This window comes from Ambystoma mexicanum, chromosome 12 (genome assembly GCF_040938575.1).
Source record: "Ambystoma mexicanum isolate Mex_15411 chromosome 12, UKY_AmexF1_1, whole genome shotgun sequence".
NCBI lineage: Eukaryota > Metazoa > Chordata > Amphibia > Caudata > Ambystomatidae > Ambystoma > Ambystoma mexicanum.
Window position 1 is genome coordinate 254,358,840 of NC_090936.1, and position 16,855 is coordinate 254,375,694.

The 16,855-nt window shown below is 41.9% G+C and overlaps 1 long non-coding RNA gene across 1 annotated transcript in view; it reads right to left on the reverse strand.

Moving 5' to 3' along the window:
• LOC138512958 (uncharacterized) overlaps positions 1 to 16,426 on the reverse strand; it is a 49,799-nt gene extending 33,373 nt beyond the window's left edge. The window contains exon 1 of the long non-coding RNA XR_011281634.1: positions 16,338 to 16,426. This is a non-coding gene — a long non-coding RNA (uncharacterized lncRNA). The remainder of the gene's footprint in view (positions 1 to 16,337) is intronic.
• Between the last annotated feature and the right edge of the window lie 429 nt (positions 16,427 to 16,855).

Here is a 16,855-nt window from a genome sequence, read left to right on the forward strand (position 1 = left end):
TCCCAGGCCCTCTGCACTGCACTGGCCTCTCACTTCATCTCAAAAACTCAGGACATCCTGTCCTCACTCTCCTCCTATCACCTCCCTCCCTCTCTTCCCGACTCTTCCTCTGGCCCTTCTGCAGCCACCCCTCCTCCCTCCTTCTCTGCCTTTCCACTTTTTTCTGCTGACGAGGTTTCAAGACAAGTCCGATCTATGAAAGTCTCGTCTAAACAGGTTCACCCCTGTTCCTCCAAAACTATCAAGGACCACATCGACTCCCTGGCACCTTCCCTGGCTGACTTTTGCAACCACTCCTTAGCCTCTGGAGTCTTCCCATCCCCCCTCAAGCACTCCCTTGTGCACCCTCTTCTTAAGAAACCCTCCTCCGACCCCTCCTGCCCGGTTAACTATCGCCCAATCTCCATCACTCCCTTCCTAGGCATGCTCCTGGAGAAACTGGGCATCTCCCAGCTTAACCTCCATGCTGAAACTGTTGGTAGTCTCCATGACCATCAATCTGGCTTCAGAGCTGCCAGAAGCACGGAAACTGCTCTGCTGAACATCCGTGAGGACCTGCTCTTGAACCTCGACTCCAACACTCCGTGTGTTCTCATTCTGCTTGATCTCTCTTCTGCCTTTGACACTGTCAACCATGCCATCCTGCTCAACCGTCTCCGTGATGACCTGGGTAACACTGGTCAGGCTCTGGCGTGGCTGACCTCTTTCCTTTCCAATCGACCTCCCAGGTCCAACTTGGGTCCTTCCTCTCTGACATCTTTTTCTCCACCTGTGGTGTTCCCCAGGGATCTAATCTCTCTCCCTGGCTGTTCAACCAGTATCTGGCACTCCTTGCCCACCGCATCGCCGCTCTCTGCCCCTACTTTCAGTGCTATGCGGACGACACCCAGCTCATTTTCAGGCTACCCTCGGCCTCCTCCTTTCCTTCCCTCATCTCTGACTGTCTGTCTGTCTGCCATCCAGGAATGGTGTGCCGCCAATGAGTAAGACTGAGATTCTACTCATCGGCACACCCACTCCCTCCTTCCCTGTAGCTCTCTGGCCATCCTCGCTTGGCCCTCCTCCTGCTCATTCCTGCAGGGCAAAAAACCTCGGGGTCATCTTCGACTCCACACTCTCCTTCTCTCCTCATATATCTGACGTCTCTAAGAAGTCACACTACCAGCTGCACCTCCTCAGAGGTATTCTTCCCTTCCTCTCCTTCCCCAGGAAGCTCACTGTCTCCCGAGCCCTGGTTCTCTCGAAGCTGGATTACTGTAACAGCCTCTATCTTAATCTGCCTGCCTCCACCAGGGACCGTATCTCTCCAGGACTGAAATCTCTACACTGGCTCCCAGTGGCTGCGAGGATTAAGTTCAAAACCCTCTGCATTGTCCACAAGGCCTTCTGGGGCCTGGGGCCTAAATACCTTCAACTCGCTCTTCCTAAATATCTTCCTTCCCGAGCCCTTCGCTCATCCATCTCCAACTCCCTCAGGGTCAGCCGCTTCTCGAAGCAACGAGTCGGGGGTCGATCTCTCGCCGTGGCAGGGGCCTCCCTCTGGAACAGCCTTCCTGCCTCCCTGAAACTTGAGGAGAACCATCTCCGGTTCCGGAAGCACCTCAAAACCTTCCTCTTTGCTTCTGCTTTCTCTCTCCCTCTCCCCTGCTAAAGTCTCGACTGGATCTGCACCGAATCTGCAACTGGGCCAATCTCACCGACCTCGGTCCTGGTTCTAGCCACTCTCCTCTTGCACTGCCTCCCTGGCAACCCCTGCACTGAGGGACTGTCTCTGTATCCCTACAGCCCCCCCTTTCCCAGCACTTGTCTGCACTTACCTTGCACGTGCCACCAGCTGGCCCTATTTATTTACTTATTCTACTTACTTGTACTGCACTTCCCCCCTCCCCTTCCCCTTGCACTTTTCCCTTCCCCCTACCCCTGCACTTGCACGGTCTGAATGACACCTGGCCTAGTAGGATCGTTGTCTGTCTTCCCCTTGTTCCCCCCTCCCTGCCTCGTTGCGCCTTGAAACACTTGTGTATAGGCACCTTACAAATGTCATATCATATCATATCATATCATTAGATCTTAAAGAAAATCTACACACTCTGGGAGTGCAACGTCCAATAGATCAATCTTTAATTGTCTTAGTAAATGGCCTACCTACAAAAGACAAAAAAAATTGGCAACAACTCGTGGACTTACATAAAGTTAGATAAGCTCTGCAATATCTAACAAAAACAACAAGAAATACTACAAAGAAATGAATATTGAAGAAAACCACAGAGAAACCATTGAAAAAATTCAAGTCACCAGAAACTGGTCAATTTCAACTTCTATATACTGCTACAGAATCCAACATTTTAGACCATTATACAATTCATCCTTTACACTCTAAAGACACTATAGATGATGCACTGGAAACATAGCAAATGCGAAAAGCCAAAGGATCTCCAATCAGCATATGGGAAAAAAGTATAGATGCACGGGCCTTTCCACTACTCTTTCCTACTGGAAAAGGAGGAAGGTTTGATGATAGACCCACACAGATAACAGCATCAGAATATCGCTCTTTGCGAATGTATTCTGACTACCCCAGATTCAGACAAAAAGTGGAATACATATTTCACCTTTTCTTTGAAAGTGAACTAGCAACTCGATGCTACGGAGTTGCACACACATTAAAATCATGTACCCATTTTCAAAATATGTCAGCTATGCAATTTCTGCAAAAAGTGCAAGAAAAAGATGAGGTCTTACAGTCAAGTATTACTAAACTTTTAGCAAAAATGCGTAGTACAAAAGAATACTGGTTCCAACGTCATGGAGATGTACGCTGTATGATAAGAAACCTTGGCCCACCTACTTGGTTTGTTACATTAAGCTGTGTAGAATATGGATGGGAAGATTTACACAATTTCCTACGCATAGCAAACAAAATCAAAACAAACATAGATATAAAAACACCAGGAGAACTCTGCTCTCTAGATCCTGTAAATGTATCAAGATATTTCCATCATCACTTCATTGCTATGCTACAATTTATTTGTAATAAGACTGTTCCTCCCCTCGGAGAAGTGCAACACTTCTTTTGGAGAAAAGAATACTAAGCCAGAGGAGCACCACACATCCACATGCTATTATGGATTAAAGATGCTCCTAGACTTGGTCAGGACAGTGATGCCACTGTTTTGCAGTTCATCCAAAAATATGTTACTTGTGAAATCCATTCTCAAACAAAACATACTGACCTTCATGCACACATTTTACAATTTCAAAGACACAAATGTGGGAAATATTGTTGTTGCAAATATAAAAACAAAAGGAAATACTACACCAAATGCCACTTTGGTTTCCCTAGACCAGTTTCAAAAACAGGTCAAGTAAACAACTTCCTGGTTTCAGTTAGACATAGTGTCAAAGGTAAATCACATAAGAACACATATTACATAAAAAGAACAGAAGAATCAAAATACATCAATGATTAAAACGCAATCATTGCCCTCCTATGGAATGCAAACATAGATGTGCAGTACATTGCAGACAATTCCACTGCAGTCACACGATATGGCACAGCCTACTTAAACAAAGCAAAGAAAACAGAGCTTCATGACCTCTGGGATGATATATCATCACACAAAACACTATGAAGCTGCAGACCGCTTAACCGGTACTGCCTTGTATGGTAAATCTGACAATATAGTATGGCTAAGTTTTGGTCTTGCTAAATCTAGAAAAAGAGTTCTTAAATCATACGAGGACATAAAAACAATAGCCAAAAATGATCCCAGCAGCCAAGATATTTTGAAAAACAATTTACTAGACACAAACTACCCAAACAGGAGCACCACTTTGGAAACCATGTGTCTCTACCACGTAGACCAAAACTTCACATACAAAAATAATATTAAACCAGATGAAAAGAAATGTAGATACAGAGTAGCAAATTGTGAAGGCAATTTACCAAACATTGCTTAATTAATTGTATCAAATTGTCATTAAAAACTCCTTAACATAAAGAACTGTATTACATGTCCCTGCTACAACTTCTAAACCATGGAGAAAATAAGAAGAGTTACTGGATACGTATGACTCCTATGAAGACACTTTCAACGCAAATGAAAGCACTATAACAGACGTAAACCTTACACAGTACCAAACAATGTTGAACAAAGAACAACAAGAAGAAGAAGAACTCCAGGCCCACCTAGAAGTGGACACTCCCAACAGCAGTCAACCTTCTGTAACAGGAAGCCAAGAACCACTTGGGCAGCCACTAATAGCAAATGAGGCAGAATTATCCATGACAGAAGTAGAAAACACCATGTGTCAGTATGAACAAGCTACAGAAGACTTCGCTGCACTGAAATAACAACTGAACAATGAGCAGCATAGCATTTTCCAAGAAGAAACAAAACAAATTCAACATGGTGTGCAACATGAAATTAAAAACGGTACCTGCCAAGACTACAAACCTATACTGCTATACAGCAGTGGTCAAGCTGGTTCAGGCAAAACATTCTTAATTAACATCATCAGCAAGTTTCTCCAACAATTGACAAACAAACAAACTGTCAGCTGTTTTAACTGACCCCACAGGTTTAGCTGCCTACAACATAAGCAGTGTCACTTTACACCGATTACTACTCCTTCCAGTAGAACACCAAAAACAAATTAGACTATTACAAACTTTCTACAGAATCTGCAATTGAACTACACAGAGTTTTGAAACAAATGAAAATGCTGCTAATAGATGACGTTAGCATGGTCTCCAACATAATGTTGGCTTTGATTCACCTCAGATTACAAGAGTTACTCAAAACAGACTACGAAGAGCTCTTTGGAGGAAAACACATTATTGTTTTGGAGATCTTCAATTGACACCAGTGAAAGGTGAACCTATTTTTAAACCTTAGGTCACAAACTGTGCCGTAAAACCCTTGGCAGCATAGGAAATGTCAACCTTTGGCAAGATTTCCAATACAGAGAATTAACTGAAAACATGCGCCAATCTGCAGACCTCACATACGCTAACATTTTAAAAAGTATTAGAGGTGGTGTACTATCTCAAGAAGCACAATCAATATTAAAAATCAGGCACATCCATGCACTCTATGGCCATTACTCATGTGCTACTGATGTCATGGAACAATTAGCACACAAAAATGTCAATTGTATATCCTTGATGCCAACTAATGTTAAAAAAAGAAATGCAACCAATAATTGAAATTTGCTCCATCCACAGATAAACTGGACGTACATGGTATGTCACATACCCATGTGTATAACAAGACTAAATACCATAGAAAACTATCTCCAACGCAGCTTGTTTGGAGAAAATATTAAAATTATCTTTAAACTGCAAAGTAATGCTTAAACGTAACCTTGACGTGGAGGAAGGACTAGTTAATGAAGCAGTTGGTACAGTTGTTAGCTTTCAAACATACCCACGTGACAACAACATTCAGTTTGTCAATATTCTCTTTGACAAACTATCAGAAGTTAAAAAATAGGATGCTCAACAGCCCTCTTCCTTCTTTTCAAAGACATGTAAGTACGCAGAGAACAATTTTCACTAACTCTAGCATATGCAGTTACCATTCACAAATCAAAAGGTCTTATCCTAGATAAAGCATTGATAGATATTGGTAGCACAGTCTTTAAAGAAGGCATGAGCTATGTAGCACTATCACGCTTACGTACACTTCACTGACTATTTCTAATCAACTTTGATGCAAGTAAAGTAAATGCTGATATTCCTTGCATTCTAGAATACAATAGACTACGTTCACTGTACACCCCCCATCTAAAAACCTATCCGCAAAAAGTAAAACTTTGTAAAAGAAAATGTCATGATCTCTGCTTCCAAAAGATCAGGACTTGCCCGACTCCCTTGGAAGCAGACCCATAACCCCGGTTCCGAGTGCCAGCCAGTCCCAATTGGGACCTTTTGGACCCTGTCCTAGCGCCAGTGGCACCAGGCTCATAAAGATGCCCAGTCCCAGCGCTGGAAGCGCCGGGCTCATAATGCTTGGGTGGACTTACCTGCAGCAGACCATGCTGCTTACTTACCTGCCAGTTGAACCCCTGATCCTCTTCTGTTTGGGACTACTTTTCCTGTTGGGTGGGGCAGGAGCCACTCCCTAGGTTCAGAACACTGGAACTCTTCTGGAAAGCAGGAACTCTTTTCTTACCTAGGCGTGGCTGTGGAAGGAGACACCTAAGCACTACAGGAGGCTATTTAAACCACACCCGATGGATGAATCTTGCTTTGCGTTATTCTGCATTCTCTGCAGCAGAACGCTCATCATGTCTTCTGCTTCTGATCCTGGGCCTAAGGGAACAAAGGCTTACCATCCTGGAATCCAGTCTTCAGCAGCACCTGTAAAGACAAAGAAAGAACAGGTTAGCACTACGGTCTTCAGTGGCAGCGCATCTCTTACCTGGTCCATCGGCTGTCACCAACGCCTCGCGCTGCATTCCGGCATCTGAAAGACAAAGGCTTACCTACTCTTCGCATGCTCCGGAGGTCTTCGCACTGCATTCCGGCATCTGAAAGACAAAAGCTTACCTGCTCTTCGCACGCTCCGGAGGCCTTCGGCGCTGCATCCCGCATCTGAAAGACAAAAGAAGGTGCGTTTAAAGACATTGGGCAACTTTATTACTCACGTGCCATTACTCCTTCCCACGCCGAATCCAGTGGGTATTCCAGCACCCTTCAGCTTCTCTAAAGCTCCGAACTTGTACCTGCAAGATAAAAGGGACAGTTAGTGCTCATCGTGAAGCAGGCTACAAGCGCTTACTTACGTGCTTCCAGGCGCTTCTATTCCTCACGCGGGTTCGATCCTCAACTCTCATCAGCCCGCCATCCGCCATCGCCGGAACCCTGCAAAACAAGAGATATCATTACAAAAGACTTTTAAGACATTTGAAGTGCCCAGAACTTACCGTTCGTGCAGTTAACGACGGACAGCAGTCCTCTGAGGTCAAGAGGCCTGCACCCTTATCCAGTGAAGAAACTGATTATGGCACCCTGCCCCGAGGCAGATGGAGAGCTTGGCGTTCACTTACCTAAGGTGAGGGCGTTAACCTTTGGGGTTCTACAGGAGAAGAGAAAGGGAAGAGGAGAGAGGCACCCAATAACCCCAGTTCATTAATCCCATATTTTCTATCTGCAGACATCTTACTCTTCGAGTCAGACATACAGTGCACAGAGGTCCAGCCCAAAGAGCCAACCGTGTGTTACACATCACCTTTGAAGATACGGCATTCACCCATTGAAGACCGGCTGCTCTGCGGGAATCAGGTGAGCGTTACAGAAAACTACTTCAGACTGAAACGAAACAGGATCTCACTGCATTTCCTCCAAAGAAAGTAAAAGAAGCTAATACTTCATCAAGTACCACAACCAAAGAAGAACCTACTGCGCAAAGTAACTCAACTACTTCTTCAAAGAAGCAACGCACACTCCGAACAAATGACTTCGACACAGAACTGTCAGGTCCATTCAAATTTTCAAATACAACTTGTGTAAATTGCTATGCAAATGTTGCAATGAATATTCTTGTCCAATTGCCACCAATTATTGACAACATTTACTTACACAGTACAGACCAATTGTGTTTGCAAATGTTAGTCCTTCATAGAAATTCAGCCAACAATCCTGACAACACTTACAGTGTTTCTGGAATAAGGCAAGAGTTAGACTACTTTGCTGGAATGATGAAATTCACTATAAACTCACAAGAAGATCCACAAACATTTCTAATGCACTTACTAGTACTGGAAAACAAAAACATACCTATAAATGAAATCTTACACATTTCATACATATGGAAACATACATGTACTCTCTGCAGCCATGTGGCACAGGAACAAGTCCCCAATGAACGCTTCATGTATGTATCCATACCTAACTGTGAATCAATTCCATTTCAGCAACTTGTACAAAATGCAAACCATGGCAGATTATGTACTGCCTGCAATTCAGATAATCGCTCCAACAAACACATAGTAAATACGTAATACTAATGCTTTTACGTTACAATGCAGATGGTACTAAAACCAACTGCAAGCTGATTGGATTTACACATGGTCAAGCATCACTTGGTAAGACAACCTTCACAACAATAGGTATAATCTACCACACATGAGCCACAACCAATGCAGGTCACTACACTGCATACATAAAAAAGAAATGTGGATGGTTTGAATGTAATGATACTACCATTACTCTGAAACAGAGATTAACAGCAAATCTTGTAAACACTTATTTAATATTCTTCAAACCAAAATTTAATAGCTAATCTCTGCATAAACATTAACAAAACTTCAATTTCAAAACTATAAACGTTTAGAATACGCCAACAGGTATCTTACTGCCCCAAGATTATGCAACAAGCAAACAGATAAATAAATACCACTAAAATGTAACAAGAAATAAAAAGAATACGCCAACAGGTATCTAACTGCCCCAAGATTCTGCAACAAGCAAACAGATAAATAAATACCACTAAAATCAAGCAAGAAATATACAGTTAGAATACGCCAACAGGTATCTAACTGCACCAAACAATCTGCATCAACACAACAGATAGAATAGCATAAAAGTAGAAATAAACACTTAGAATACGCCAACAGGTATTTAACTGCCCCAAAAATCTGCAACAAGCCAACTGATACAAGATTAGCAAGAAAGAGGAAATAAACACTAAAACAATGAAAGAAATATATTGTACCACAACATAGAAGTTTTTTTTTTAAATCCAGCATGGATTTTTTTCTTCCACAGACCCAATGATTTAAAAAAACAAACACAGAAATCTGAGCAAATTGTGCATTACACTGGTTTGAAGTATAGTACTTCTAAAGTACTAAATATGAGGGTCGAAAAAATACAGAAATATCTATTATATAATGTAATAACTCATTATGGACTACCTACACTAACATATGATCTTTCCTTTTATCACAGAGACCAAAAAAGGATGCCTGCTCCAATTACCCATGTCATGAAAAAACTGCATACAACCACAAAAAGTCAACCAGTAAGTATATAATATGTTGACTCACAAACACTGCTGCATAACACACCCATTCAAGCAAACATCTAACCATACACCACAATCCAAAATGTTTACTTCCATGGGTATCTTATGCCGCAGTGCTTGTTACAAACTCTACAATCTTAACTCCATAGCCTAGCCAAAACCTCACATACAGACTCTACAAATGAAACAGTACACACATTTTTGAAAACATATATCCCCTAAAACCAGCCCACATACCACAGTCAAAATGTTTGGTAGAATAGGTGGGTTATGCTGCAGTGGTTGTGGCCAGAGACTACAGGGCCTGGGGGGAGGGGAGGTGGACCTGTCTCAGGGATAACTGGACAGAGCGGCAGATCCACATTGTCATTTTCTCATACTTTCAAAAACACATCCTGTAACATGCCCTAAATTCCAACATGGCATAACTCTTGTTACCTTAGCCCCCGAACCTCGCTTTGACTGCAACTCTTCTCTGACTTCATCTCCTATGCCTAACTAAGTCAGCTTCGTACCCACACATCCCTTAAAACATAACAATGTACACTACCGCTAAATGCAAAATACATCACCCTATCTTCAACCTCTGCAACCACACTGTGAATGCATTGTTGTTCTTTCTGTGTGGCTATATGGGTGCATTCACATTCTGCCGCGTACAACGAGAACTACTTGCACCAGGACACCTACTAATATATTTTTTGCAGTCTCATATGTGCAGTCCACATATCCATGAGCCCTCAATTGGCTCCTGGATATGTGGGACCTGTGGTGTTGCTAACCATGTTCCAGAGGCAAGGAATGCTTCTGTTACAATTTCCCACCACAGATTACAGAGTTGAGACCTTCTGCCTGTTGGTAAAGGGGACAATAGACTCATCAGCTGGCAAAGCCCTGCAGAGCACTCCAATTGCAGCTCATGGGACCAGATTCGTGGCCAGCAATGCTTCAGGAGATCACATGACCAGATGAGTAGAAAAGGAAGTCCAACACTGGGAAATGTTTTTCTCACAAATAGTTTTCAAGTGGATATTCTCCTGAACCAGTTCTTGAAATAAACAGGAACTTTGAAGTTACATATTTTCTCTTTGCGTTCCTGATTTGAGGTTGTGGATTCTTGCAGAAACCTGGTGACATTAATAACAGCTCTGGTATATTGGTCCCAGGTTCTTGTTTATGGATGTCTGGTGTAGAGCACCAAACCAAACCCTCATCGCGCTTCCCAGGATGCAAATGAGGAGTGAGCTTGCACCTTCAGGGTTCCCAAGAGATTTCAGAATTCTGTCCAGGCACACCTGATACGTTGCAAGTACTGTGTTATACCCTTTGGGCTGTTCAATTTCCCTTCCATTTTTCAATGTTTAATGGAAACATTTGTTCAGATTTTTTGTATATATTGTGTTAAAAGGTGTTACAATGTATTGGGATGACATATGGGGTCATTTAAAAAACAAGTGCCAATTGCAAGAAAGGGCGGGGGGCGCCAAAGCTATCACGTATGTGCTGTTGGATTCCATGCATGGAATGTTTCACTTTTTGAAAATCAGAGTGCAAAAGTAAAGAGCAAAAACCGGCAGAATACAAATAATAATGATTTGTTATTTATATAGAGCTTTTGCCAAAGCGCTGTACACAGAACATTTCTACATGCTCACACGAACCTTTACAAACACATATATACTAAGATTGAATACAAATACTTAAAATAAATGTGAGACACAATATAAAATGCAATATAAAACACAACATAAAAGACAATATATAATTCTTCTAAGAATATCTAAGAGAAACCTATTATCCTGTCACAGCACGTCATTGTACAGTATTATAACCTATTTAGAACAAAGTTTATTGATGAGACAGTTATAACAGACATATAACTAACTAACTAATAACTTCACTAGTTATGCCACTAGACACCGGAATAGACAAAGCTGGAAATGGCATAAGTAACTAGATCCCAAACAACAAGCTCACCTAAAAGTGCATCAAGCCGACCAGCTGGAAAAAGCATTATTGTCTGAGGAATTGGTCTCAGGTTACAGACGTTAATCTTACATATAGAGCTCATCATTGTGACAGCACTATACTGCACATGGATGGAAACAGAGGGATGGTAAACATAGTATTTTAAACTACAAAATAAGTAAGGTCAGCTTTGATTAATGGTACTCATGCAAATTTTTTCCAAACGTACTACATAAAAATATCCTGAAGGAAAATACAAACATTTTTAAAAAAACAACACAAAACAACATATAACATCAGATCATACAATAAAAATACTGGATTAAAAACCGTTGTAATTGGACGTGATCCTTGAATAACTACTTAAAAAGGACATCAGACAAAGTATGGTAGAGAGTACTGTTTCATGCAACGTTCTCATGGAGGCACGAAGGAAGTGATATAACTAATTTTGCCAGGCATCACTTAAGCCTGTTTGCAAAGGGATTTTAGAAAAGTAATTATTTTAGAATCCACTGTTGCTTGTCAGTGTTCCAACTCTGTTAACTTTGCTATGAAGAGTGATAGAAGGTGGGTAAGAGAGAGTATTAGGGATTGGTTTGTACCCCACATACAATGTATCAACAAGAGATTACGTGAGAAGGGTGAGTCTACACATAAATATTTGCTAAGGCAAACTTTACTTTGGTTTTCCCAATATTTGCAAAATATAATTAAAGTTTCTTGGACATCACCCAATTTGCAAAATCTTCAAGAGACATCGGAGTCTATCCCTTGTGTTACTGCCAATTCTTGATGCAGACATTTGTGTGAAACTAGTTTAGTTTCAATCGAAGGTAGAGATTTCTGGCCTTGTTCTAAGGCAAGCATTGCAAATATGGCAATTGAGGAAATTGGTTGTGAGTAAATTGTGCATATTCTTGGTACGATTTGTACTCTGCATTAGACCCGATAGTATTCGCCCAGTCAAGCTGAAAATACCATTTTTTAACCAAACTAGGATGGTCGCAAAGATCCATAGGCTGCATCGCTATAAGGTGAAGTGTAGATTTCAATTTAATAGCAAAACGATTGATAGAAGCTGGATATACATTTATACAAAGAGTTGGCCGGAGGCGGCAACATTTTAGTATAAATTGTTATCATCCTCCAGTAAAATATGGATGCCAATGAGTTGAGGCTAAGCTCATGTAACAGAATGGAATTGGGCAATGATTTTGGGAGCCCTAGAACCATAAAGCCCCAGAAAGCCTTGTGGACAATGCAGAGGGTTTTGAATGTAATCCTTGCATCCACAGGGAGCCAATGGAGAGATTTCAGAGCTGGAGAGATACGATCCCAGGGCTTGAGGCCAAGGACAAGTCTCGCAGTCCTGTTCTGGATAAGTTGTAAAGGTCGGAGAGTAGAGGCAGGTAGATTAAGAAAGAGGCTTTTGCAATAGTCCAGCTTAGAGAGAACCAGAGCTTGGGAGACAGTGATCTTCTTGGGGAATGAGAGGAAAGTGAAGTGTGTACAACCACAGTCTTTTCCAATTAGGAAGTCAGATCAAATTTGCAGGACCAGAGACATGCTGCTCACCTTGATTAGAATTTTTGTTTTGCGTTGTTTGATAGAAATTGGATAAATGAGTCTGTTTAAGAGCTACTGGAACAGAAGTAGAGAATCAGTGGCTTGATGTTGATGGGGGAGTACATCAGAGTAGAGTATTCAAACGACTGAATAGAAGTAGATGCTGTGGCTTGCGGTTTGGATGTTTGATTGATCTTCGAGGTAGAGTGGGGAACGTGTTTCTGTACAACAGCCCCTTTAACCTGCAAGAGGGATTTGTTCTTATCATCAAGCTGATTTAGGTCCAAGCCAGGGTCGTCCAGAGAAGTGTTGCATGAATTTATGATGTGGAAATTATGCACTTTAGACTTGTTATTATGCATGTTTTTATTTTTTTATTTGAAGACTCGTTTTGATTTCTATTATTTTTCTATTATTTTTGAATGTATAGCAGTCAGTCTTATTTTTTGGGCTCTAAGTTGTAGACAGCGAGTATCGGAAAAAACCTATAGAGGTTTGATTATGCGCCAGAAGAGGGGAGGCCTGCCGAACTATATTCGCCTTAATCAAAAGATGTTCGATTTGTAGGATTCTGTCATGTTGGAGCTTTGCTACTTCAATTAAATCTGTACGTTGTATCTCCTCCGCAGAAAGCTGATAAGATTGTTGTCCTTTAAGCACCTCGGCATAAGATCTGATTTGCCCATCTGCGGTGGCAAATGGGTCATGGGTTTGCATAGACAGATTGGTTGACGTGCCAGCATTAAACAGGGAAACATGGACAATGTTCTGAACCGATGGAGGATTCAACACGTGAGCAGCTTGAAATAAGGAGAAAGACTCCTGAGCTAAGATAAACCCTTCTATCTTGTTTAGTTTTGCGAGCATGTCAGCTATTGACCCTTTAATTTCTCTGATGGCGTAATGGGTGAAGTCATGACACTTGTCCAAGAGATTAAAGATACACATCAGAAGAGGAAAGGTTTGAAGATTGTGATCATTTAGCTCAAGCAATGGGTCTTCCGAGGTGAAGGAAAAGGGTTGTTCATGAGAGATATTGAAAGGCACAGCGTGGGCTGAATCCATCTTCTTGCAATTCAACGGATCGAAATCATAGAGGTGTTTGCGGTTAGACTTGTTCCTCAGATGAAGGGATGATGGAGAGCTTGCCAACACATCAGCATTTTTTTAATCCCTGCAAGGCGAAACACACCTGAATGTCGGGAGCCCATGGGAGTGTGAGCTGCCGGAGTGGTGCAGGTGCACTTGCTCCAGTTGTGCTGAGGATCTAGCAACCGGAGTCGAGGAACCCAATGAGAGGCGAACTTGCTTGTCTAGTTCTGCCATAACTACTGAGGCCAGTGTTATAAAGCTCAGTCCAGGCAGCTTTAGGTTACTTGATAAGTTTACTTCAGTTCCTTAGTTACAGTTACATGACACTTAGACATCAGGTATAAGACATAAGCAATAAGAAGAGACACCGGCACCCATCACCCAGGGAGGGAGGGCTCAACTGAAACAACACAGAACACTCACCACAGCATTCTCCCACTCGTACAACAACATTCCACAGGGACTCAGGTGACATCATAAATCACATGACAAACCACATCAGACTAACCAAGCACATCACAACACATCTCCCTCCTTACCAAACACACTTGCAACAAGAGCTTCACAACACATCTCCCTCCTTACCAAACATTTTCACAAAACAACACACATCACATCCAAACCAGAGAGCAATGGACGTTTTACATGAAAAACCCACAACTATGCAATTCCGGAACTCCGCCTATCATTCTTAAACACCATAAATAACAACACTAATCACCTCCCATCCACCCCTGCCATGGGCAGACTCTAGACTCCCACTCTAGACACAAACCAGCCCAGATCCAAGGCTATACCTAACCCACAATACCATAACCAACACAAAACAACTTTGGTCCTCCTGCTCGCCCCTGCCACAGGCGAGCCTTCAGGCTGCCACCCTGAAGCACCACTTGTCACCACGACGCAATACTAGTCATCCAGGATGACAACGAAATCACCATAGACAGATAAGAGATTCAGTAAAACTCTACAGCTCACTAACACAAAACCAGCAACACGCATGCCTTAGAAACACACATATATATAGGTGGACCAAGCCAATCAAACAAACCTAACCATACCATGGTGTAAAGCTCCTAAAACAGCTTGGAGATGCTGGCCAGTCAACTCCAAGACCATCTACACAAACATATGGTTAACTCTAGCACTCTTCTCAATGGCAGTACAATCCAGTCCCATAATCAAACCCTGACCAGATAAAAATAGCCAGGATCAACACATAACACATAAAGATAAACAAATCACCCTGCGATTCTTCACCTTGAACAGCATCTTTAACTTTAACATAGTATTTACTAGAGGGCATCCCCTACCAGCAACCCGCTTCATCTGACTTCTACTAGCTGTCCCTTAGGATAAGAATCATTCTCCAAAGAGTGCACTACCGCCATAACAAAGACACTAGACTACCGCTATAGCAAAGACACTAGACTTTCCAGTACCATTCACATTAGTGCAACTCTCACTAACCACTCATTAAAATTCCTGACAAGGCGCTACCCTCAGGATTCACCTTATTCGCACAAAAAAACCTAAAGGGGCGCTACCTCACCTTAGTTGCATCACACACGCAATCTCCATGACCCCATAACTACTAACTACTACATGCTACTAAAAGCACTAAAAGAATTCACTACTAAGTGGCGCTACCACCTAACCAAACTCATCAAAACAGTGCAACTACCTACTGTTAATACCAACGGAGGCGCTACCTCCCTAATATCTAAAACTTATATTTAAAAAAAATGAATGTTGCACCCACTCATTCTTTTATACATCCATATGTATTAACTAGATAATATACTAGTGACATGCCTTCACTTTCCTACTTTCCAAGTACATGGATATACATGACATTTCTACATCATCAATTAACATGTTTTTCTTTTAGCAATTATAAACACTATAGTTTTATAGTTAGCATACGCAAAGTTGTTTAAAAAAACAAGCATGTAAATTGGATTTCTCTATTAGTCATACTGGAGAGTCAGAAATAGAAAATTCAAAAATCCTCACAACTTAAAATAATTCACTCTTAAATAAGCTCCACGTTGCATTAGCACCTTGCATTGCATTAAGATATGCAAACAAAACAAACTAAAATGCTAAAGAAACCAATATGTCCACAAACCTGCAAATGCTTGAAACTTGTTAATTCCCTAAAACATTACATCTTCACTCACCAACGAAAATGTCCATTTACCTGCAATTGCTTGAAACATGTTAGTTCCCTAACACATTACATCTCTACTCGCCAATTTTACCATTCGCCCGACCGTGACACTAAAGCATTTTACCTCCCCTTACACTTGCCACAATTTTTTTTTTTTTTTTAAATTGCAGAACTTAGAGGATCACAAACAACAGCATTGCATTATTTAAACAAAACAAAATGTCCCGTGTTGCCTTCTTCACTTCTCGGCCATTAGAGATAGCAAAACCTAACGCAATGTTAATTACGTAGCGCAATGTTAATTACTCCTTTTAAAACATGACAATGTCACTTGCATATTTCATCAGCTCACGATTACTCGTAGAGGCATAGCATATCCCAATGGCCGTTACATAAAGCTTTCCTTGGGAACAAGACGGAATTCACCTCAGCAGCCTCGAACATGAATGAACCCATGCGCACTGCATAAATCCTTATCAAAGTGAATTCCTGGGACTTACTCGGTCACCCTTGGCCGCTACCAGACACCCATAATGAGCGGAGCGGCTTGCATTCTCCCCTTGTCACGGCGGTTATCGCTGCATTAATCCAACGTGGAGAGCTGCTTCAACACTTCAACACGTAATGCGGAAGTCAGAGTCTTTTAAGAAACTCTGACTTCCGCATTACGCAGCGTGAAACATCACGTTGCGTGAGCTAAGCAAGGTCCTTTACTTAACCCTACACACAAAGTCCTGGCGCATCTTCAAAACGGCCTCTTTAGAATGCTGGGAACGTAGCGTTCTGATGCTTCGCTGATACCCCCATCTGGAACGTTACGTCATCACAATTGAATGTAACACAGATGATGAAGGTACCTCTGCACTGTCCCATGAAATAAAGGTCGTTCACTAGTGCCGCCTAGGACAATGTCAAACGCTCACTTCAGCCGCAAATGTAAAACCGTTCCTCTTAGACATTACATCACGCTTCCTTCAGTGCTTACTCCAGCCGCTCATTAAGTGCTCCTATTGCGCTT